Here is a 24,395-nt window from a genome sequence, read left to right as displayed (position 1 = left end):
GGTGAACACCTTAAACATTTCACTAATCCCCCTAGCCCTTAGTGCAAACTATGTACAAGGTCCCAATGTCATAAGTATGAACAAGTTCATACTAACAGAGGGGGTTCTCAGTGGGAGGGGACGTGCATCAGGCTCAGCGCCTACTGCTGTTCATACTCGTGATGGGACTACTTTAGCAAAGAGGTCAATGGAGACAGATCCACAAAGCTGCTGTATGCAAATGATGTAGCACTACAAATAAAGTCTGAACATGAATTTCAAAAAAATGGAAGGGGAGTGGAATGCAAAACTGAAGGCACATGAGATGAAACTGAATAGAGACAAGAAAACCGTCAGGGCAGCAAAGGGGTGAAATCAAAAGGAGCTGAATATTGAGATAGAAGAGAAAATATCAAATGTATGGGAGGGATTTTTGAGTAGAAGGAAAGTCTGAATGAGGAGGTCAAAGCTAGAATCTGAGGGGCTACAGACAACTGGAGCAGAGTGTTGAGTGGGAGGTAGTGTGTGACAAAAATCCAAAGAAGATGAAAGGTGTATAAAAGAGTGATGTGAGCTGTGCTTCTATATTGGCCAGACACCTGGACAGTGAAGACAGAAAAGTTGAGGACGTTTGAGATAATGGAGATGCAGTGCCTTGGATAGGTAGTAGGATGCACACTATAGGACAGAAGTAGAAATAGCAAAAGCTGAAGTGGCCCCTGTTGAAGAAAAGATCAAGTATAAAGGGTTGGGGTTGGCGTTATGGTTAACTTATTTACCTCACAGACATGAGGGACAGGGTTTGATTCTTACTAAGGGAAATTGGCTAGGGTTAAAATGGTCCAATGAGGGCAGCTAGCCTAATACCTACCTATGAACTTATGAACCTAAGGAGAACAGATTATAGTGGTTCAGTCACAACTGCAGGGAAGCAGATAATGATTTGTTGAAGAAGATTATGGGATAGACAGCAAGAAGATATGAGGAAACAAGAACATCCAGCCAAAAGATGGATGGATTGTGTAAGAGATGAATCTCCAAAAGCTAGGCATGATGGTTGAAGAAGGTAGGAGAGATGCACTGAATCAAAAGAGATGGGGATAGTTGACATCATGCCCTAAAACCATGAAGAAAAATAGGAAAAAGGGGGTTAACGATGAAGATGATGCAGTTAGTAAGATCTAGAACTTTGAAAATCTGGGCTATTCCATAAAGGACTTTTGTGGCTGTATGATGACTGGCAGCTTTTCTGGGAAATCTAATAACATTTTGTCACTCTCCTACTTTGGATACAGTAGAAGTGTCTTTGTGGGTTCTGTTCAAGCAGCTTTACTATATACAGACACATCATGATAGAAGTTTACTGACTAACTTAAGTAACTTAGAGACAGGCTTACTCCTGCAATTATACATGCTCGCTCTCTGGTTGGCACTCTCAAAATGGCACTGGGAATAGCATGCACCTGGTATTTATATGTGCACGTTCAGTCCTTGATATGCTTCTTAAAGACAGAGCACATACACTCTGATCTACATCCTTCCTATATATATATATATAGTTATGTCCATGTTGCTGCGTATTTCACACTGGGCCTGTAAATGTTATCATATTGTGTGACATAAAACTGAGAATTAGGTTTAGCAACTGGAGCACTCTCTACAGAATATTCAACCTTGGGAGTATTTGGAACATCCTCAGGAATGGAAGTAGATTCTCAACTTTGAAAGAGAAATTGGCTAGGCTTAATATGACCCTGATGAGCAGCTATCCTAGTACTTACCTATGATCTTATAATGTTTCCTCTGGGCTGGGAACAATGTCTGGTTCACTCTGAGATCTAGAGTCTGTATCACAGGAATAATGCTGCGATGATTCTGGTACAGGAACATGTCTGTGATTTCTCCTGTACTCCACACCCCCAGATTCTACAAGGTAGGATCTCAGCTTGGTACATATACCTGTAACTTGACCAATTTGGTCAAAACCTTTCTCCATTTATATCCTCACTGTCTTTCCTTCTTTCAGTGGGCAAAGAAATCTGCTCAATTTATCATAACTGACCTTCTGGATAGAATGCTTCTTGAATAATTGAGCTTTGATGGTTTTGTTGTCCTTAGCTTTAGGCCTCAATAAACTGGAACTGATAGGTAGCATCATTCTGGTTTGCTTGGATAGAAGTCTTTGAGCAGGTGAACCAAGTTTATTGTCACAGGATATGTTTCTGAGATTTATTAAATTCAAAAAGACATCAGTATTGTCACGCTTTGACCTTTCAAGTAATTGCTTTGCACACTTTACTGCATGTTTAGCTAGTCCATTTGACCGTGGATATTCAGGACTGCTAGTAACATGTACAAAGTCCCATTCTCTTGAAAATTTCTGAAACAACTGACTAGTAAATTGAGTAACATTGTCAGAAATAACTTTGTGTGGGCTACCATGGACTGAGAAATTATGTTTCAACTTAGTAATAACAGTAGTGGATGTTAAATTAGGTAGTAAGTCAATCTCAAACCAATTCAAATAAGAGTCTACCAATACTAAGTAGTGTTGATTGTTCCACTCGAAGATATCAGTGGATACTGTTGACCAAGGTAGTTCAGGAACTTGACTTAGTTGAAGTGGTTCTCTTTGCAAATGCTGTTTAGTACTATTGTGTATTTAACAAGCAGAAAGCACTTTATCAATGTCTTTCAGTAATAAAGTCCAAAATACTAGTTCTCGCACTCTTCTCTTAGAAGATGTGGAACCTGGGTTATCATGATACAAAATCTGGATATATTCATGTTGAAAGGAAGCAGGAACAACAATTTTAGGACCTTTGAAAATAATGCCATCTTCCATCAACATTCCACCGCTGTCAGGAAAATAGGTTTGCACTTCATGTGGTACACTAGATAGCTTTGATGGCCACCCAACATTAATGTAGTCATTGAGCTTTTGTAAAACTGGATCAGTCATTGTGTGATCCCTCAGCTCATCAAGTGTAGCGGTAGAAAAATGTCAAAGTCAAAAGTCTCTGCTTCAAACTGTTCTGTAGTATTTCTGGGCGATCTAGATCAGCCAGATAATGTAGTTTGTCTTTTGTATAGACCATTTTGAAGTTGTACTTTTGCAGTTTGAGCATCATTCTTTGTAATCTTGTTGGAGCTGAATGCACAGGCTTCTTTAGAATAGTAACTAGAGGTTGGTGATCAGTTTCTATCTGAATAGCTCGACCATAAATATAATCATGAAACTTTGAACACCCAAATACTATTGCTAAAAGTTCTTTCTCATTTTGAGCATATTGCATTTCAGTTTGGGTAAGTGTTGTCTAGATGTCTGGTAAGTCTAGATGCATAGGCTACTGTACTGCTCTCTTGAAGGATGACTGTGTCAAGACCAAGTTTTTAAGCATCACAGGAAAGAATGACTTGCTTTATCTACATCATAGTATTATAGCGTAGATGGGGTGGCAGTTTTCTGCTTAAGGTCTTTAAATGCCTTCTGGTGTTGTTCTAACCATGACCGTGTAACATTTTTTTTGTGACAGCTCTCTTAAAAGTGCTGTCACCTCACTGATTTACGGTATAAACTTGCCTAAATAGTTTTCCATACCTAGGAAATGCTGTAGAGCTTGAATATTGTCTCGCACTAACATCTCAAGAATAGCTGCTTGCTTGGTCAGGTCTGGTCTCAAGCAAGTACTGATAAATAAATGACCTACATATGTAACTTCTGGTAGTCTGATTTTACACTTAAAAGGATTGAGCTTCAAGTTTACTTCACTTGCTCTGTCTAGAACTCTCTTTAGGTTTCTGTCATGCTCTGATTCACCATTGCCACCATCCAGTAAATCATCTACTATTATGGCACAAGGATAACCTGAAAAAATTTGCTCCATTGCACACTGGAAGACTTCACTTGCAGAGTTTATTACAAATGGCATCTTTAGGAATCTGTATCTGCCAAATGGGGTACCAAAAGTGGTGAGTAATGAGGATTTGTGATCAAGCATTACTTGCAAAAATGAACTTTTTGCATCCAAGACAGAAAAAACTGTGGCATTTAGTATTAGAGTTGCAACCTCTTTGATTATGCACATTGGATGATGCGGTCTCTTCAATGCTTTGTTCAGATCTCTTAGGTCAACACATATTCTGATTTCGTATGAACCTTTTTTGTGAGCTGCTACCATGGATGACATCCATTCAGTTGCTTCTGTAACTGGACAAATTACACCTTACTGTACCATTTTATCCAACTGAGCTTTGACTTTATCCTACATAGCTATCAGAACTCTGCTTGCTGGCCTGACTACTGGAGTGACCTCTGGGTCTAACTTCATGGAGTACACAACTGGAAGTTTGCCCAATCTGTCCTCGAAAACATCAGCATACTCTGAGAAAATGGCTTCAGAAAAATTGGAACTAGGATGTGTACTTATGTGATGAACTTCTTTGGTAAACAAAAGCAGATTCATTCTCAAACTGTCTTTGAGACACAGTAAAGACTGTACTGGTCTTCAGACTACATAGAATAACAAGCTGTAACAGGTCTCAGCTAAATAACATGAAACCATCACTGAACCTCCGGTGTGAATTTCTTCATCTCTATAAGCAACAAGTTTCACACTACCAGCCACATTGATTTGCTTATTAGTTCTCACTTTACAAACGTGTCTGCTGATCTAACATTACACTTTGAACCAATGTCTACCTTAAGCTCTGTGGATTTACCATTGATCCGAACTGTACAAAATACTTCGCTTTTTGCCAGTAAATTAACTGCATCAACTCTCTCATCAATTACTGATACACCATCTACATAGAAAGTTGACTGCTGTAGCTCTACTTGATCAACTTGCGTTTTTGTGTGACCTTTCTTTACAACTGTGTGGGGTTTACTTGATTTAAAAACTTTTGAAAGTGGTTCCATTTTTTACACTTGTGACATTTCTGACCAAATGCTAAGCATTTCTCTCTTCTAGACTCATGATTGCCACCACAATTGTGACAGTTAGCAATAAAGCTGGACTTGGGCTTTGCTGATTCAAATTTGTACTGCAATGAGCATGCTCCTTTAACTGAACTAAACTTAGAACTTGTTGGAAAACTACATGGTTTCCCTGGTGAGGCAGCAGGGGTTATGGCTGCCATGTGCTTAGGCCTACATCTGTTTGCCACGTGTTGCATGCTATCTACATTTGCTCTGGAGCCTGCTGAAACCATGCTGTTGTCACTTGCAAGCATACTTACATGTTTTTCTGTAACTTCTTGGATTTAACAAATCTCAGTGGCTTTACTGAACATTAAATCACTGTCACGAAGCAAAATCTTTCTTGCAGCAGCATTATTAAAACCACACATGAGTCTGTCCTTTATTAACTCATCTTTTAAGTCACCAAACTGACACATTTTAACTTTGTTTCTGAGGTCAGTTATATAAGCCGCAAAAGTTTCCCCTGGTTTCTGATCTCTTGTGTAAAACAAGTGCCTCTCTAATGTAATATTTGTCTGGGGATTCTACATTTCTCTAAATTTGCACTTCAAACACTCAGGGTCTTCGTTTGATTCAGCCTGTACAACAATATGATGATTTTCACCTTCTCCCTCATTTACTGCTGGTGCATACACAAATGAATGGTCTCTTTCAGTAGCCTCTAACCCAGCTATGTTTAGCAAAATGAATGCCCTATTGCATGAATCTTTATCTGAATAAGCTGCTTGTATAGAAGTATTGTACTCTTGCTCAGATATTCTCCAATTCTCTGCAATATTCTCGTCAAATATAAGTGGTAAGGGCTTTCATAATCCATCTGCCATATTAACACATTTCAGTGAAGTGCTTTGCAAATATGTACAAACACATACACATAAACATGTGCCAGAAATTTATGCCAGTATTTGTAACTTTGCCTAAGCACAACAAGCCTTTGTATAACTGAACTTTGCGAAATAAGTCTCTTGAGCAATGTAATACACTTGAAATTACTGTATTGCAAGAAATCACCTCATCAGTTTAAGAAACATTTCAAATAAATGCACGATGCAAATGAACTGTTCAAGAGAACTTCAGAGTCATAACCATTTCGAAGAAATTGCACTTTGCGAATAAACAGTACACACCGCACTGAAATTTCCCCAAAATGGTGGTACCTTGTCAGGTAATTCTTTACAGTGTAAGAAACACTGTGTAATAGTGGCACTTTGCGAACAGACACACCCAGCACAAAAAACTTTTCAAAATGGATATACTTTGACTGTACTTTACGAAATAGTTGCACTTTTCACACAGATAACTCTTCAGAATGCATGCACAGTAATAAGCACTCACTTTAAGCACTTTTACACACTTTGAGATACTTTGAATAACTCTAGTTATGCTCTTGATACAATATGAAGTCGTAGTTATGCCAAAACATAGCACTTTGCCAAAACACATGCAGTCGCCTTGCTTTATTTATGTTTAATGTTCCCTATTTTGGCCTTATTATATTTGTTTTGCTCATTTAATCTCTTCTCATGCCCATTGTACTTTTTCTTGTGCTTGTTTTACTCTAAACATGCCTGTTTTGCTTTAGGCACACTTGTTTTACTTTAAACACATTGATTTTGCTTTTGTGATAATTGTTTCATCAAATATCTTAATCTTAAACATTTCCCTTTGTTAATAAACCTTTTGTGTCTCCCGCTTGTTTAATAATGTGGTTTGTGCCCTTGTAATTCTCCGTTTTATCTTTATTTATAAAATAAGCAGTTTGTGCGACTTCTCATTACCTTTGCTTCTTTTCTGGCTCTTTTTCATGCTCGTTTCTCTTATTTTACATTCACTGTCATCTCTGCACCTCATGGCTCTGAATATCATTCTCTGGAATCCCGGTTCTGACAGCATGTCGCTCTACTACTTTGGATACAACAGAAGAGTCTTCATGGGTTCTGTTCAAGCAGCATTATTATATACAAACACATCACTTTAGAGGTTTACTGATGTTAACTTAAGTAACTTATATACAAACTAACCACTGCAATCATACATGTTCACTCTCTGGCATCACTCTCAAAATGGCACTGGGAATAGCATGTGCCCGGTATTTAGATGTTCACATTCAATCCTTGATATGCTTCTTAAAGATACAGCACATACACTCTGATCTACAAATTTCATGCTTAGTTTCATATTATTATTATTATGGTAAATTTATCAAGTGTGAAGGAGATGGTGATGTTGGACATGTCAACAGTATTACTCATATGACACTGGAATATCTAAAGTACTATTATGCCAAGTGACAGACATGTTTTAATACTAAGAGGAGGGGGATTCCATGCAAAGAGTGTGGTGTCATACATGATGCACACATTTGACACCACAGTTTGCACCAGTCCTCTGCCCAGTCAGTAATATCTATCACCTACTCATCTGTTTGTTGGTGAAGCAGCAGCCATGGGTGATGCTAGATCCTTTGTTCCTTGATCTGCTCTTCTAATCACTGACTGTGGTGAGACTTCATTGGATGACAAGGCACTTCCACCCAGCCAACCAACAACATATCCCTTACAGTACTCAGCTCCTTTTTGATGTTCTCTGCAAATATAATTTCTATTGTTTAATGGTTTGCCATTTTGTTCACTATTTCAAAGTTACATGTACTACACGATTGGACAGATTTCTGTCACTTCATCACTTCTGCCTCATGTCTGACATTGTTGTGGAAACCCTGCAGAATACTTTACTTATCTCCGTATGATAAGTTCCAGTTGATAAACATTAACTGTTGTTGTACTAGTTGCACAACTTGTTTTGGAATCTGATCAAAATACTTCAATACGGCATTCCTCAACTATGTGGTAACATTTTTGGTCTGCGCATTATAGTAGTAAAGTCATTCAAATATTATTTTGTCTTTTTTAGAAGTCATTGCATCATATACCTTTATACAAAATTCTAACATATTTAGCTTTTTCGACTTATCTTTTTGAATTTTTATTTATGAAGTATGCAGCTCACTATGGTAATATATTTTCTTTTACAAGATTTTTAGCTTCTGTTCAAATGTTTTCAACTTAGCAGCAAGTTCAGTGAAACAAAATTATGCATGCATTTTATAGGGTTCCTATTAGAACTCCGAATGCTTGAAATGTCAAATGTCATATGGTTGACACCATATGATCGACATTTCAAGAGTTTGAAGGTTAAACGTAACGGCGCTCTTCGGTGCAGAATGGGAGAATTTCCCTTTTATGCATTGAAGTGTGATCTCGGAGTTGGTATATCTAAGTGGGGAGTTTGTTTTATTATATATTCGAACTTTTAAACTTCGATCATATATTGTCGAACATATGGGATTCGAAGATTAGAAAGTTTGAATATATAATATAGACCCCATTTTATATACATATATACATACATATATCTGTGTGTGAGTGTGTGTGTGTGTGTGTGTGTGTGTGTGTGTGTGTGTGTGTGTGTGTGTATTTCTATATTCTTTTGGCCCCCATGCCTGCCAACTATTAAGCCTCCACTAATCCGACATGCAATTATGTTGCTCAGTCACAGTGAATGCTGTTTCTGAGCTGTCAGGAAGGGGTAGCCACTCATGCAGCCACTGGTAGGGAGGATTGCATGATTATCAGCATCCTAGCAATGAGGACATTTTGTGTGCATATCTGAGTACAGGTAACTTGTTAGTTGCATCATGTTGAAGACAACCAATGACTTCCCTTTGCAGGTATATGTTTCTGTACACCTGCAATGAACCCTATGACCAAGGAGTGACTTTGTGAGATGAAATCCATTTCCCTGACTTCAAGGACATGCAGCAATGTACATCCTACTCTGCCACACTATATTCATAGGAAGGGCATGACCATCTTCCCCTGTGATCCCTGACAAAATCCAGAACTATTGATCCTCCTATTCCACCAGAGCTATTGTGTGTGTGTGTGTGTGTGTGTGTGCGCGTGTGTGTGCGCGTGTGTGTGTGCGTGTGTGTGTGTGTGTGTGTGTGTGTGTGTGTGTGTGTGTAATTTACCTAGCTGCCTATAGCTTGTAGTCCTCAAAATTGTGGAGTTGCAAATGTGAATATGGGGAGACTGTGCTAAGTCTCTGATTGTTTTTAATTCAAAGGGGTGTAAAGTCCCTACATTACTGTAAGAAATGGGACAAAACATAGCCCCTGCAAACTTGCTTTAAAAGTATTACAATGAGTTTCAGAATCTGATGATTATGTTTTTTGAGTCATAGTTGTCTTTCAGATTGTTATGAGGTGCACTGCTCACTTACTTTTTAAAAGGACTACATTATTTTGTCTTGTTTCATGTTCGAAAAAGACACACATTAGCAATTAAGATGTTGATAGTATTACTTAGTACAAATTATTGACCCAGCAATTTATTTAGAAGAATATATACTAGTTACATAGCTGTAACACATTAATCATCTTCACTAGTTATGAAGGCAAGTACTTGTAATTTTAATTGTAGCAACATAACTGATGTTCTGAATCTTGAAAAGCAATATTTCCACTGAAACATAACTGTTTTTTGCAGTATATGTTTTGAAAACTGTATATTCAATGGTGTCTTTAAAAGCTGATATCCATATTTAGAAAATGGTAGATTTGTGGACTGCAATTATAATCAGAAGCTGGTGTTAAAAGACAGGAGAAGTGATAGGTGAAGTTTATAGTAAAAATTTCTAGTCTAATCAGGATCTTTTCTCTTATTATCAATTCTCTGGTTGATAGCTGATGACAGTTTTTCAATGCGACATAACTACAGGTGACACGTTGTCTGTCTCTGAGTAATTGTCTCCATTAAATTACAGGCGTACAGCATATTCGATGGAGTGATATAATTACACAGAACCTCTATTTTCTTTAGTTGCTTTCTCAGCAGATATGAAAAGTATATTGCTTTAGGCTTCAAAAAGTGACATTAATCAAGTTTAAAAATATATTTGTTTTAAACGTACATAATGGAAACTGCTCTGCTTTGAGGAACTAGATTTGCTGTCAGCATGAGTCCTCAAGACACTGCAGGATATAAAAAAGCATGACGTGCTCAGAGAGACTTCAGAAAGCACCGATGAAGGGCAACTAATTTCACTTTATCAGTTTTGCTACATAAACTTATTTAAGTATTTGATTTAATAAACAAAAGTACAACAAACTGAAAATAACTGTCAGATTTTGCTTGCAATTAAGTTTATGGTAATTTTTTTATTTAAAGTAAAAAGGACATTCAAAGCAATGAAATGCATTAATATTTGCATTCGTATTTAAAAAAAAATACTAGCTGAACACCTATGCCTGAGATGTAGCAAGTAAGCAGAATACAGAAAGGCCATATTACTGGGTGGAAGAGGGTGGCACAGTGGTGCAGCAGTTAGCGTTGCTGCCTCACAGAAAGAGGTTCTCCGGTTCAATTCTCAGCCTTCTGAAGAAAGCCTTGTGTGCAGAGTCTGCATGTCCCCTTGTGTTCATTTGGGTTTCCTCTGGGTGCTCCAGTTTCCTGCCACTTTCCAAAGACATGCTGCAGGTGGATTGGACATTCTAAATTGGCCATAGGTGTGAGTGTGTGCATGTGTGTGACATCTGAGGAAGGTTGGGTGCCGGGCTGGCAACTTGACACTGTAAAACTCTACTGCCACTCATTCTGCGGACCAATGATCTGCTGTGGTGACCCGTAACAGGAACAGCCAAAAGGAGAAGAAGAAGATATACTACGCAGAAGACTAAAGCACATCAGATCTGTCCTGCAATGTATTTTTATGAACTACTGTCTCCCAGATTTTCATTACATATTTTGCCTTATTTCTTCATCATATTTTTACAGCTTGAAACATAGGGTGGGATGAAGGTGCCAGGCACCCCAGATGCAATTATTAAGGGGTGTGAGCAGCCTAATCAATCTTCTGTGAATGCCAATATTGCACTTGCAGACAAAATTGAAGCTGTTTAGCTCTCTACATGCTGTTTGTGGCATAAAGTTTGTTTTGTTTTAAAAGGAAAGAAGAACTTCTTTTACTGTTTTTCTTTTTGTCCCTGAAGTCTGAGGGGAGGAGCTTGTTTATTTTTTGCTCCTCAGCTTAAAGTTGAAAGGGGTGCTCGATGGGGAGGGTAACATTGAGTGCCAAAATAGCTAGCTACACCTATAATCTTCTCAAATGAGCACTCTCTCTAGGAAATAATTCACAACAAAAACATACATTCAATCATAATTATTAGTGCAAGAAAATACATTTAAAAGTAAAAGATTCTAATATCCTTTATGTCTATTTCTTGCATGTTTGTTATATAAAAAACTTGTAAAGAGAAATCAGTAGATATTATTTATATGTTTGTAAGGTATGAAATGTATTCATTATACCCAGCAAATGAGAAAACAATATTCCTGTAAAAAAACATAGATCTTGTATTAGACTTTCGAGATGAAAAACATGCTGTGGTGACTGTTGTCTCCTTCATTCACCCTCACGATAGGGTCTCAGATCCAAACCTCGGATCTGGTTCGGCCACTTTCCACAGATTGTATCCAGCTCTCAAGCTCCTCCCTCATCTCCACAATACCCTGCATGCACCCAAATGCCTCAGATCTCACGTTCTGCTCTAACAAATCAGAAGCGGATTCTCTCTCTCTCAAGAGTGAGTAGTTGTTTAGGTAGTTTCTTCAAATCGTAAGTGCCTTTGGCTGTATTTTTCTTCCTCCCTCTCCTTCTAGCATGTGTGTGCAAGTGTGAGCACTTTTCTTCTTTTTCCTGTAAAAAAAAAATCTAGTTATTAGTCTTGAAGGTTTTAGTGTTTAACTTTAGTATTAGTTGTTTTTGTAGTAATAGTTCTTACCTGTGCTGTTTAGGTTGGAGGTGTTTTCCTATTCTTCTTCTTTCCTGTCGGTTAGCTTTTTGGTGGGTTTTTAGTCATGTCGGGTAAGATGGCTCCCGGGTTTAAGCACTGCACATCCTTTAGGCACAAAATCCCCAACCAGGATGCCCATAAGGAGCCCATGTATTGCCTGGGTGCCAACCATTTACAAGCTGAGTGTTTCATCTCTGCTGATTTTAACCCTCAGACTTTAGCTGACAGATGAAACAAACTCATTCTTAGGGACCTTCTTCCCGTCTTGGCTGAGGCTCGGACCCTATCCTTGGTTTCTTCCTCTTCTCTTTCAGTTAAGGAGTCAAAAAAGATGCCCCTGCCTGCCTCCTTGAGAGACTGTCTGTTAAGGTGCTCAAGAAGGTGGTGTATTCAACCCCTTTGGATCCACAGCTGTTTCCTACGGTCTGTTTGGATCCGGGGTGATTAGCTCTATTTCCCTGACTCTGACGTTGGCTCCTACTTCAGATCCTATACCTCTGGATCTGTGGACTTCAACTAAGTCTCCTGCCCTGTCCTCTAAGTCTAACCACTCCTAGCCCCCTTGTCAGCTTCTTCCAGGTCCTCAAGAAGCATGTCCATAGTGGACATGGATTAAGGACAAGAGATAGATGCAAGTAGTTCCTGCTCCATCCCTTGGATCTGTGAGCTACCTGGGTCACACTGTCCAAATTCCTTGGCATCACTGCTGGGTCCGGGGGACTGGGATTGGCTCTGTTCTTCTCGGAGCTGCCTCCCATACCTTGGAGGCTTTGGCATTCAATAGCTCAGGTCCAATCCCTTCTGGAGGCCATGGATCCAGTGTAAGTCCTACCCATTTTTCTTCAGAAACTTCAGCTCCAGGGGGGCTGGATATGGCTTTGCCGGGTCCTTCAGCCTTTCAGGTAGAGGAAAGGGTCTTCTCCAGGGTTGGAGATTCAACCATATAAGTTCTTCAGTCCACCCCAAACCTCCATCAGATCCAGGCCTTTCTCTCTCACTCTCATCCTGCCATGAGTCTTCCCATCCCAAGCATCCTCCAAGACCTCCCTGCTCAGAAGGGATCCTCCTCTTCTGATAACTCCCCAAAATATCCCACTGAGGAGGTTCCTCAGAAGAGGACATGTAAAAGAAGGCATGTAGACTCCCCCCTGGAGTCCTTAACCGAGGACACTGACTTCAATAAGGGGGAAGGATCCCCCTGATCCCCACCTGAGGATGTCTCCTTCAGAGACATTTTGGAAATCCTGAAGCAGAAAGGTGGGTCATCTGCCCAACCTCCTTCCTCTGAGGAGTAATTTCTCTTAGAGAAGTTCAGGACAGACCCATCTACATCCTGGGTGACCCCCACTGTGGATGCCCTTGTGGATTTAAAATCTCACCATGCATGGAAGGAACCAGACACCATTGAGCCCATATCCAAGTGGCCCTATAGGTTTTATTGCCCCCTACAGACAGAAAACACTGGAATAAGGTCCTTGTGTTCAGTGCTATCATGGGAGCATCAGCCACCAAGCAAGAGCTGGCAGAGGAAATTGCCAATGTCCATCCAAGAAACAAGGAGTCCAGAGCATTGGACAAAATTGGGAAGCACATTTACACCTTGGCAACTTTTGCGCTGAGGTCATTAAACAATCTAGCTCATTTCACTCATATCCAGAGGGACCTGATCAAAGAACTGACATCTTGTCTCTCAGACTTTATGCCTGAAGAGCAATTTAAGAAAGTTTCTCCCAAGCTGGCCACTCTTCCATCTGTCGCCAATTCTTCAAGTGAGGTTAATCATTTATCTCCCATACCACAGAGTGCACCTTGAGAGCAGCCGGTTCAGGACTTTCCCTGAGGAAGCATGTCTGAATGAGGCTATTTGATTTTGTGGAGCCCTTTAAGGCTTCATTTGTCAATGCTGTTTATAATGGCTCCTCCCTTTTTTGGTCTTCAGTTAGAGACACCCTCACCCACAGCAAAAAGGATGGGAAGATCCTTTCTGCTGATGAAATTAAGTTTTCTATCCCCCAGAGGTTTTTCTCCAGAAACCAGTATGGCCTTTCCAAGACCTGCACAGAGAACCCTCTTCTAGAGGCAGAGGAGGAGAGTTTGATGGTAGATGCCACCCCAGAGGCAGAGGGGGTCCGCAGAACCAGGGATTTAGGGAATCCCCTTCTGTTAAGCCCTACCAACACTTCTGAGGTGCTACCCAACTGTCTGTCTCTAGAGGCAGTTGAGGTGCGATTAGCTTTGCACCAAGAAGCCTTGACCCAATTGACTCAAAACCGTTGGCTGCTAAGCATGATATCCAGAGTTATTATATTACCTTTTCCCTCCTCACCCCCCCCCCCCCGAATTCCAAAAGCCTTCTGGATATGCCACAAGTTCAATGGGAGCAGACAGCACAGGAATTTCAACAGCTATTGTTAAAAAGAGACATCCAGGAGGTCCCAACAGAACTGAGATGATTTGGAATGCACTCCCACTTCTTTTTAGTGCCGAAAAAGATGGAACCTAAGACCCATTCTGGATCTCAGCAAGTTAAATGAATACATAAAGAAAGTAAGGTTGTAAATGGTTATGGTTCAGTCGATTCTGCCATTGTTGCACAAGGATGACTGGATGTGCTCGACAGATCTCAAGGATGTGTACTATCAAATCAAAATAAACAGATGTTCCAGGAGATATCTGCACTTCTGGCTGACAGCATATCATTATGAGTTCAGAGCACTGCCCTTTGGACTCACCACAGCCCCCCGAGTATTCACCAAATGCATGGCGATGGAAGCCGCTCACCTAATGCTCAATGGATTCCAGGTGTTTCCATATTTAGATGATTGGCTCCTGAGCACTCCCACAAAGCACTGACTGATTTAAGCCAGGGACTAATTACTCCATTTAGCACACTCCCTAGGCATCTCCATAAACATAAACAAGTCCAGTCTTACTCCAGTTCAGAACCTACAGTTCATAGCTATGCAGCTCAATACCAGACAGATAGCTTCTCTTCCCCTACACCATGTAGCTATTATAAGGACTCATGTCCAGCAGTTATTAGCAAATCATGCCCCCTCCTCTTGTCTGATCTTCCAGGTCATGGAGTCCATGTCTGCAGCACTCCTATTAGTTCCCCTGGCCAGGTTCTTTATATGGGTTCTACAGTGGACACTAGCCAATCAATGGTCCATTTCGTCTCAGCCCTTCTTCCTTTGCATCAAATTGACTTCCATCTGTAAATGTCATGTCAGTTGATGGATTCATTCAGACAATGTTATCCTCGGCTGGCTATTTGCCAGTGATCCATTGATAGCCATCGTGACCATGGACACTTTCCAGTTCGCGCGGGGGGGGGGGGCATTACAATGGGAAATGGCCCAAGGCACCTGGTTGACTCCTGAGACCAGATTGCTTATCAGTGTCCTAGAGATAAGAGCTGTCCTTTAATATTGCAAGCCTTTCAGGAAGTTCACCCTCTTGGGACTATTGCAGTACATGCCGTCAGCATGTCAGTTATCTGGTACATCAGCAAGCAAGGTGGAACCTCCTCTTACCCCCTGTGCAGAGAGGCTACGAGAGTGTGGGACAGGGCGATATCTTTAGACTGCCTTCTAATTGTGACACATATCCTGGGGAAAACCAACAATCTGGTGGACAGACTCAGCAGGTCTCTTCTGATTCTGCGTAAATGGTGCCTCTACCAATCAGTAGCGAAAATGATCTTTAGCAGCTGGCGTCAATCTTGCTACAACCTTTTTGCCTCTTCCCTCAACAACAATTGCATCAAGTTTTTCACTCTGATCCCTCCTTTGGGGGAGCCTCCAAAGGATGTTCTAGTCCACAATTGGCCCCCAGGTCTCCTGTATGCTTACCCTCCTCTCCTGCTCATTCCCAAATTTTTTCAGAAGGCAAGCAGCTTGAAGAGTTCATTAATCCTCATTACCCCTTTCTGGCCTTGTCAAATGTGGTTCCCTTTCCTTCCTCTGGTCTCACCTGGTGTATCCTCCCTGGATACTGAAACCCTCTCAGGACCTCCTTTCTCACCTGTCAGGGATACAACATGCAAATCTTTGAACCCTGAAACTGACAACTTAGTTTTTCCACTTCTGACCTTGATTAGATGGTCCAGCCTTCAGTCCCTGATCCAAAAAATTCTTTTGGCATCAAAAGGCTTCCACTAAGAAAGTTTACAATAGGAAGTGGAAGAGATTTGTTTTCGAACTACCAACAGGAACATTGACCCATTCTCAGCATCTATTTCAGACATGTTACTGTTTCTCACTACCCTTTTCAATGAGGGTGCTAGCATTTTCACTATTAATCTACAGTTAGCCACTATTTCCAATTTTCACATGGATTATCAAACACATTCCTTGTTAACATTCAGATTATGTAAATATTTCATGAAGGGCATTTTCTTATTTAGGCTCCCAATTAGGGATCCTTCTCCTCCTTGGGACCTTATTCTGGTGCTGCAGGCATTGACACAGGGGCCCCTTTGAATCTGTGTCTACTTGCGACATAAAGTTTCTGTTCTGGAAAACAGCTCTCTTGGTGGCTGTCACTTCCAACAGGAGGATTTCTGAGCTTCAAGCTCTATCTTCTAAAACTCCTTACATCTTATTCCATAGAGATAAAGAGTCTTTATGCACTAATCCATCCCTTATGCTTAAAGTCGCTACAGAAAACAATATCAATCAGTCCATACAACTTATAGTATTCTTTCTCAATTTTTAAAACAAAGCAGAGTATTTCTTCACCTTTTAGATGTTCATAGACAGCTCCATTTTTATTTACACAGAACCGAACAATACAGAAAGTCTGACCAGATTATTATGGTCTTTTTTCAAATAGACTTGGACAAGTAGTATTGAAAGCTCCCTTGGTGAAATGGATATCTGATTGCATCTCTTTCATTTATTCCTCAGGAGGGTTGCAGTTACCTAAACCCCCAAGGGCACATTCTACCAGAGCCATGGCTACTTCCTCAGCTTTCTTTGCCAGACCCTCAATTTATGGCATTTGTGTGGCAGCTATATGGTCTAATAATCACACCTTTGTGTCAAATTACAAGTTGAATGTTACTTCCAGGAGCAGGGCTTTCTTTGACTCAATGGTGCTCTGGCATGTCCTTCCGTGAAGGCCCCCAAAGTTCTCTTATCAGGGGACTCTGACCCTATTGTGAGGGTAAATGAAGGAGACAACATCAGATTAAAAAGTTATGTCTTACCATGTGTGTTGTCTTCCTTCATTCATCCTCACTTTCCCACCCAACCATCCCCCTGCCTTTCTTCTTGAGCAACCTGGATGAGTTCAGAACTGTTAAATCCTGTGTCTGAGCCTCTTCTGCCGGACTTTGGTGTCTAAGTGTGGCATGACTGGATTTGGCAAACATGATCTGAGGTAGTTGGGTGGATGAAGGGTATTGTGGATATGAGGGAAGAGCTTGAGAGCTGGATCCAAGTCTATGGAAAGTGGCCGAGCCAGATCCAAGGGTCGGATCCAAGACCCTATCATGAGGTTGAATGAAGGAAGACAACACAGATGCCAAGTTACAGTAAGACATAACTTTTTATTTTATTTATTTTATTTATCGTTCGTTGAGTGAGTTCATCGGCTTCTTTTCAGGGTAGACCCCAGGTGGTATTAATACAGATTATTGGGGGTTTAGGTGGGGCACTAGGCAAATTCCCTGTCTCTTTTCAATATGCACCAAATGTGATCTTTTATATCCACCTGAGCTACCACCAACTCAGACATATGGGACCTTGGTTTAACATCCCATCTGAATTTGTTTGACTGGGTTATACCTGCAAACCCTGTGTTCAGTGTTATACATACAGGGTTATGGTCACCATCTACCTATTTCCCAATGTGATTTCATATTAAATTAATCTGGAGTCTGCATTCACACACTCTGACATTATTGAAGTATTGTTGTTTAAACTGGAAAAGTTGGTCACATTAAATCTCAGTTACCAAAACATCTCCTGGTGGAACAACTGATTCTGCCAGTCTGCCAAACAGGCAGAAACTTGAATTTGTTTGAGAACTAAGAATTTTAATTTGTTGAACCCCAGAAAAATACGAGAGTGCCTTGCCAACGCACTTTTATTGTTATTATGCTGGATACTGGATACATGCTGATATATCTTGTTGTTTAAAGAATTCTTAGTTTTGCCTATATAAAGGCCATACATTTGTCATAGGTATTAAGATAAATAGCTCTTTCTGAACTACAGTTGTATTTTCCACCACTTTTCAACTGATCAGTCTTGCTTGTCCAGATACCATCATAGCCAATGTTAATGAATGCACATTGTTTACAATAGCTGCATCTTGTAGTGGTCGATGCCCCAAAATTGTCCTTTACTGGGTTCTCCAAAAGAGATTTAATATTGAACTTGTTTTTAAATGTGAAACTAGGGGAGTTTGCAAAAAATCCTTTGATGTTATTGTCTCATTGTAATATAAACCAGCTCTTTCACAAAATGTCTTAGATATTTTTTGCATCCAATGAATAATGAAGGACCATGTTACAACTGTTGTTGAAAATTGTTTTTTGTTGTGCATCCACTTCCTACCCCATTGGATTAAATCCATTCAAAATAATGGGAGAATATCTCCCATTTCTTTCATCCCACACGTCCTCTTTTAACCATTTTAATAAAAAAGAAGGGTAGCCCCTGTCAGATAACATTGAATTTAGTATCTCAAATTGTTACAGGCAAGCATTGTCATCTGTGGTCAAATCTTAAATCCTAATGAATTGACTTTTAATGACTTCTTTCTTTTGATGCAGGCGGTGGCAGCTACTGAATGAATGAAAGGCATTACAAAAAGTTGGTTTTCTGTAAATCTGTTTGAAAAGGCTCCCATCAACTTGCTTCACGATCTCCACATCAAGAAAATGAATACGTTCAGGATTGGTGACAAAGGTAAATTTTAAGAAAGCAGTACTACCTTCTAGACTGTACAAATGAATTAAATTCCACAACTTTCCCATTCTACATTATCAATAAATCATAAAATATCTGTAGTACCTAACATATTTGCCAAAAGTGGGGAGCATAAAGACTGTTTCCAACTCAAACCACAACAGTACAACTCTGGCAAATAGGGGGGCACATGCAGCCCTCATAGGGACACTCTTCTGCTGTTTGCAAAACTCCCCATCAAAAGAAAGAAAATTGTTACTATGAACAATGTCCATAAAAATCTAATATCATCTGGGTGTCAGTGTTGCTAAGAGAAGTGTGTTGTCATACTATCTCACCAAACCAATCTAACCCCAAATAATGGGGGATCACAGTAAATAGGCTTTTAATGTCACAGTTAGGAAAAATATAGGTAGGTTCAAGTGTAATGCCTCTGAATTTGTTGAGTAAGTCTAATCTTAGTCTACTAATATTTAAGGGTGTTTTTATTTGTTTTGTACTATATACAAGTGCCTCTGAATCAGTATTTGTTTGTTTGCATTAAGTTTTTATGTACAGAGTTTGTTTTTGCAAGCATTTAATGCAGTTTCAAGTGATTTTGCATTTGATCGAATGATGTGAGTGGATGTGTGGACTCAGCTGATTCATTCATTTTCTTAAGCTTGAATATGTGGTACACTTGCAGCTTTGAAGAGGTCTAGCAATTGACAAAAGCACTTAACCACATGTATTGTTTTTGAAAAAAGCAATGGTTTTCATCTGAGTTTTGTCTTCCTGGATGCTGTGTTTTTAGTTATTTTGGTGGTATTTCAGTTCCACTTTCTGGGCACACAAGAGTGGTATTTGTTTTATGGTTAAGTGTGTGTGGGGAGGTGGGGTGGGGATGTTCTAATTATATTTCAGTTGTCATGTCAATTACTGCCAGCTCTCTAAATTCATGACTACTCTCCTTTGTTTTTCGGTACACATGTATCTCTTGGCTGAATGCTCTTATCTCCTCTTGCCTACTCCTGTCTCTTCCAAATCATCTTCCTTTTTTCTGCAGGTGACTGCTCCATCATAATTTGCTCTTCTAGACCTTCTGTGGAATGAGGCTTATTTTGGCTTCTGCCCTGCTGTCTTCATATCTTCATCTGTGCCACAGTTTGCATTCTGTTACCCATCTCAGGTAGTTTATCTCCCTTAGTTCAAGCTTCCTCAGCTGTTTTGCCTTCAGTGCCTAGGTTTCTGTGTCATACAGAAGCACTGGTTGCACTCCTGTTTTACCCTTGATACTTTGGGCTCCTTGGCTAAAATCCCCCTGATTTTTGCTTTCACCTCCTTATTCCAACTTCCATTCTTCTCAACCACGTATCCTAGATATTTGAAGTGATTATAATGTTCAGTTATTTTTTTTCTCTTCCAATTTTCAGTTTTTTTCTGATTTCCCTAATTCAGTGTCATAACCACCACCTTTCATTATTCAGTTTCATCCTCTGCTCTTTCATATTTACATTTACGTCTCCTGTTATTTACTGAAGTTACTATTTAGGTTCATAGGTTCATGGATGTTTACTAGGCTAACAACCACAAGGGCCCTTTTAAGCCTAGCCATGCATCCCAGATCTCTGACAAGTTCTGATACCCTTGATAAGTGTATGCAGGGGTTTGGGAGCTGAACCATTTACAGGTTACCTGTGTCCATCAGAGACATAGATGCCAAACCAAGGATGAATTTCCGGTTTCCCATCCAGTTGTTCAAGTTGCACTTGAATTGGGTTAGGGAAGAACTCTGCTTCACATGGATGGGCAGGCTGTTCCATAGATGTGGTAGTCTTTGGGATACATACCTATCTTTCCAACAGGACTTATTTTTATCACAGACAAAGTTTAAGTCTTTAGAACAGGTAGAGTTTGCTTGGAGTGGCATATCACCTGCATGTAGTGACTTTGTAGATCTAGGCTCTCCAACCTGTTTGCTAATGTTGTCCAAGACTAATATGAACAGGAGTGGGCTAAGAAATGGATCATGATGCTCACCCACTCCTAATGGCTACCCTGTTTTGAGTCTAAAACCTGTTTTGCAAGCTGAAAATCTTACTGGAAACAACATTTTACATGGGTGAATTTGATTTCACTGGATTCATAGAAAATGCATGGCGTATAGTTTTGTATGGCATTTATTTTCCCTGAGCTCGCTCTGTACTTAATATATGGTTATAGGAGGTGCAGAATACAAGATCAGGAGGGTGGTTACTAGGGTGCCGCTACCTATTCTCCTGATACATACTGATTTGGACTACAGGGCAATGTCTCATCATACAAAAGCCAGAGAGCATTGTGGCTTCTGTAGCCTACTTCTACATAGCAATGTAGGCAACTGAAGTTAGAGATGAAAAAAAATCCAGTGAAATCTTAGTAAGGTTATCTAGACTCTTTTCTATAAGTCTGTGATCTACTGGATCTTTTCCATCTAGTATCAGTACACATCACAGTACAGAGACAGCACACACTCATATGGATCATGCTGGTAGTTTGAGATCAGTGGTATCATTCTGTCTTAGTAGGGTTTAACATCTGACTGCACCTGACACAGTTGGTCATGTGATATTTCTTGAGCAACTGAGGATCTACAATAACACCTCATTCACACTTTTAGGAGGATTCACCTTGCACTTTTATGGGTGCACTCAGTCTGTGGTATAAGAAGTTAACTCATCTGACACTTTCCATCTGATCTGAAGATATTCCCAGGGTTCTGTTCTAGGACTACTCTTGTTCACTGTATATAAACATCAGTTGAATGCTATCAGACAAAAGACAGGACTGCACCTCACTGCTGTATAGGCTAAACACTGGTGAAGCTGTCCTTCTCTCAAAAGCAAGTGCCCTCTTTGATCTTTTGCAGGACTGTCTGGAAGCTGACCTTACTTGGATGATGAAAAACTGACTGAAAATCAGTCCTTCTAAGACAGGCGCCTTGGCATTTTATACCAACTAAAAATACTTTTTAGTGCCTATATTTTTGCTCCTGTTATTGTAAACAGGAGTAACTATTTAAGGTTTGTGAAGAAAATGTGTGTCTGTGTTGTCCTCAATGATCAGCTGGCATTTCAGGACCAGGCGTCATCTCTGTTATATAATCATCTGAATAAATCATGTCAATCATTCTGAAGATTTGTTTGTATGGCACACATTGTGGTTCTTGCTAGTCTGGACTAATACAATATCCTTTACCTGTGGCTACCAAGCAGTGAACTTGTCAGGTTGCAACTGGTATAAAATGATATGTTTTATTATAGAGTGGAGATTCAAGACTGTCCATAATACTCTTTGTTCTGAAGACAATACAATTGCTCAGTGTCAAAAAACATAATTTCCTACAAGGTTCTTTATCTTATTTCAAAGACCTCCATGACAAAAATCCCACCTATATAAATGAACCTGTAGTGTTTAGTAGCCACCCTGGAGGTTTTGTTCTGATTAAACTCCAGTCCCTGTTCCAGTAATGACCCAGGAGCACTGATCAAACATAATGATTTGTAGGGATTCAAACATTACTCAAGTGGAGAATGAGGGAATTAAACCAAGGAGTATGGATCAAATCTTATTAGCATCTGAAATCCCTGGATTCATTTTAATTAAATAAATGTATTTGCTGATTCTGGCATTATAGCAGAGTGGGTGTCTCCAGGTTACCATTTGTTAACCTCGGTTGGGAAATAATGTGTATACCCAACAAAACTGGATTGGAAAGATAAACCTGCTTACTGAAAGTGAACCAGAAGTGACAAGTGTAACAGAAATGGTATTTATTTATTACAGTATGTTGTTTACCAGAAAAAAAGTGCAAATACTAAGGCATTTGCAGATTAGATATTAATACGTTAGATGTGCATATAGTTCCATAACTGAATTCATACTAAAGCCAGAAAATTGAAAAAAGCCTTCAAAAATGCAAAAAATTAAAATAATATATATTTAAACCCATTGATAAATACCTTTGCTTTTCTGGCAGGCAGAAGGAACTGCTTAACTCCATCATGTTCAAGCAGTCTCAGATTCAGACACTGAAACATTAGTATAACTGTCTACTAAGTAGGAATTACTTCATATTATATGTTATCCATGCCAGCTGCAATTTCCATAACATATAGTTGGTTATAAGGCTACTCTATTCCGCTTGTATTTATTTAAAAAAAATAATATCCCTTGGACAATGAGGAATGCACTGACAGGTACTTTGAATAATGAGATTGTGGGTTTTCCCTCATGTCTAGAGCAAATTAGAAAGTCAAGCACATTCCCATATGTTTGTGATTAACCTGAGAGACAAAAACCTCAGAGGAATGAAATGCCACTGAAACAGCTAAATAAGGCAACAGAAAACATATACTTGTTTCTGTAAAATATGCTGAAGCTGCACATATCCACTTTGTATATCATCAATCTAAAGAATCAGCAAATGGATAAAAAAGTCTATAACTGGGAAATCTGTATCGAAAAGCAAATGGTACTGTCATTTGTGTTACTTTTACTTATCTAAGCTATCATAAAACACAATTAGACAGTTATCACAATGTATTTGTAACTTGTGATGCCAGGCCATTGACAGATATAGCATATGCATAAATAATCACTAGAAAGCTTATTGAAGTGAACATGGATGATATGGTAACACTTTATGAAATGCTATATAAGGTGAATCTCAACAAGACAATGGAAAGTAGAAACCTGCACCATATTCATATGTTACCAATTTGTAGGACAGGAGTCAGTAATCAAGATTGCTATACAATCTACCAAATGTATTCAACATGAGGTTTCTGTTGACATGACCTGCATATGTAGCTTCATGTTCTATGAAAAACGTGTTACATTACAAGAATCTGCAATTATTCTTCAGAGATCTGATGAAAGAGAACATGACTGATGTGATGGTATAAACCATATAATTAATAACCACCCATGTCATTAATCCAGATCTTTGATTAGCAGAGCAGATGAAGCATTCCGTTCTAAGTATACTTTCAGTAAATACAGAGCAATGCATCTTTTTCTCAATTGTTCTGAATGTTTTACTATTGTCAGGACACAGCTGCTAAAGAAAAATTCTTGTTTGTAATAACATAAATATGTTTCTGTTGAATTTGGATTTATTTGGTATAAATAACACTTTATATATGTGAAATAGCAAGCAAAAATTGTGGATAACTATGCATGCACCACTATGTTTGTGGACTCGTGATTTTACATTTTTAAGAGGAAAAAGGAATAGTAAAGAAAGACAAAAATGCACATTTAAATAATAATATTATGGACCTATCTCTATTGTATTTATGTATTTTGTTTTCTTTCCCAAGAGCCTTGTCTATTCTTTCATAAAGGGCAAGAACCAGTTAAGGGGATGTTATATAGCATTCACAGGAAATGGGTTCAGGGAGGATGTTTTTTATCTAGTGCAATAGGAAAAGTATATGCACCAGGAGAACTGTCCTTCTTCCCAGGATGGCAAATAAGGCAATGACTCTCTACACATTCTAGCATCCTTATGTTCATAAAGACTGAGCATCTCTTTGCCCCTCCTATTGCTATTTTAACGTTTATAGCCAGGCGAACATCACTGTTGAGTTTCCACTGCTGAGACAAAGGGTGCCCAAGCTGTGACAACCACCTT

Source organism: Protopterus annectens, chromosome 13.part0 (genome assembly GCF_019279795.1).
Source record: "Protopterus annectens isolate FY-2018-M chromosome 13.part0, PAN1.0, whole genome shotgun sequence".
NCBI classification, from domain to species: domain Eukaryota; kingdom Metazoa; phylum Chordata; order Ceratodontiformes; family Protopteridae; genus Protopterus; species Protopterus annectens.
The sequence above is the reverse complement of the archived record's forward strand: the minus strand, read 5'-3'. Positions refer to the sequence as shown.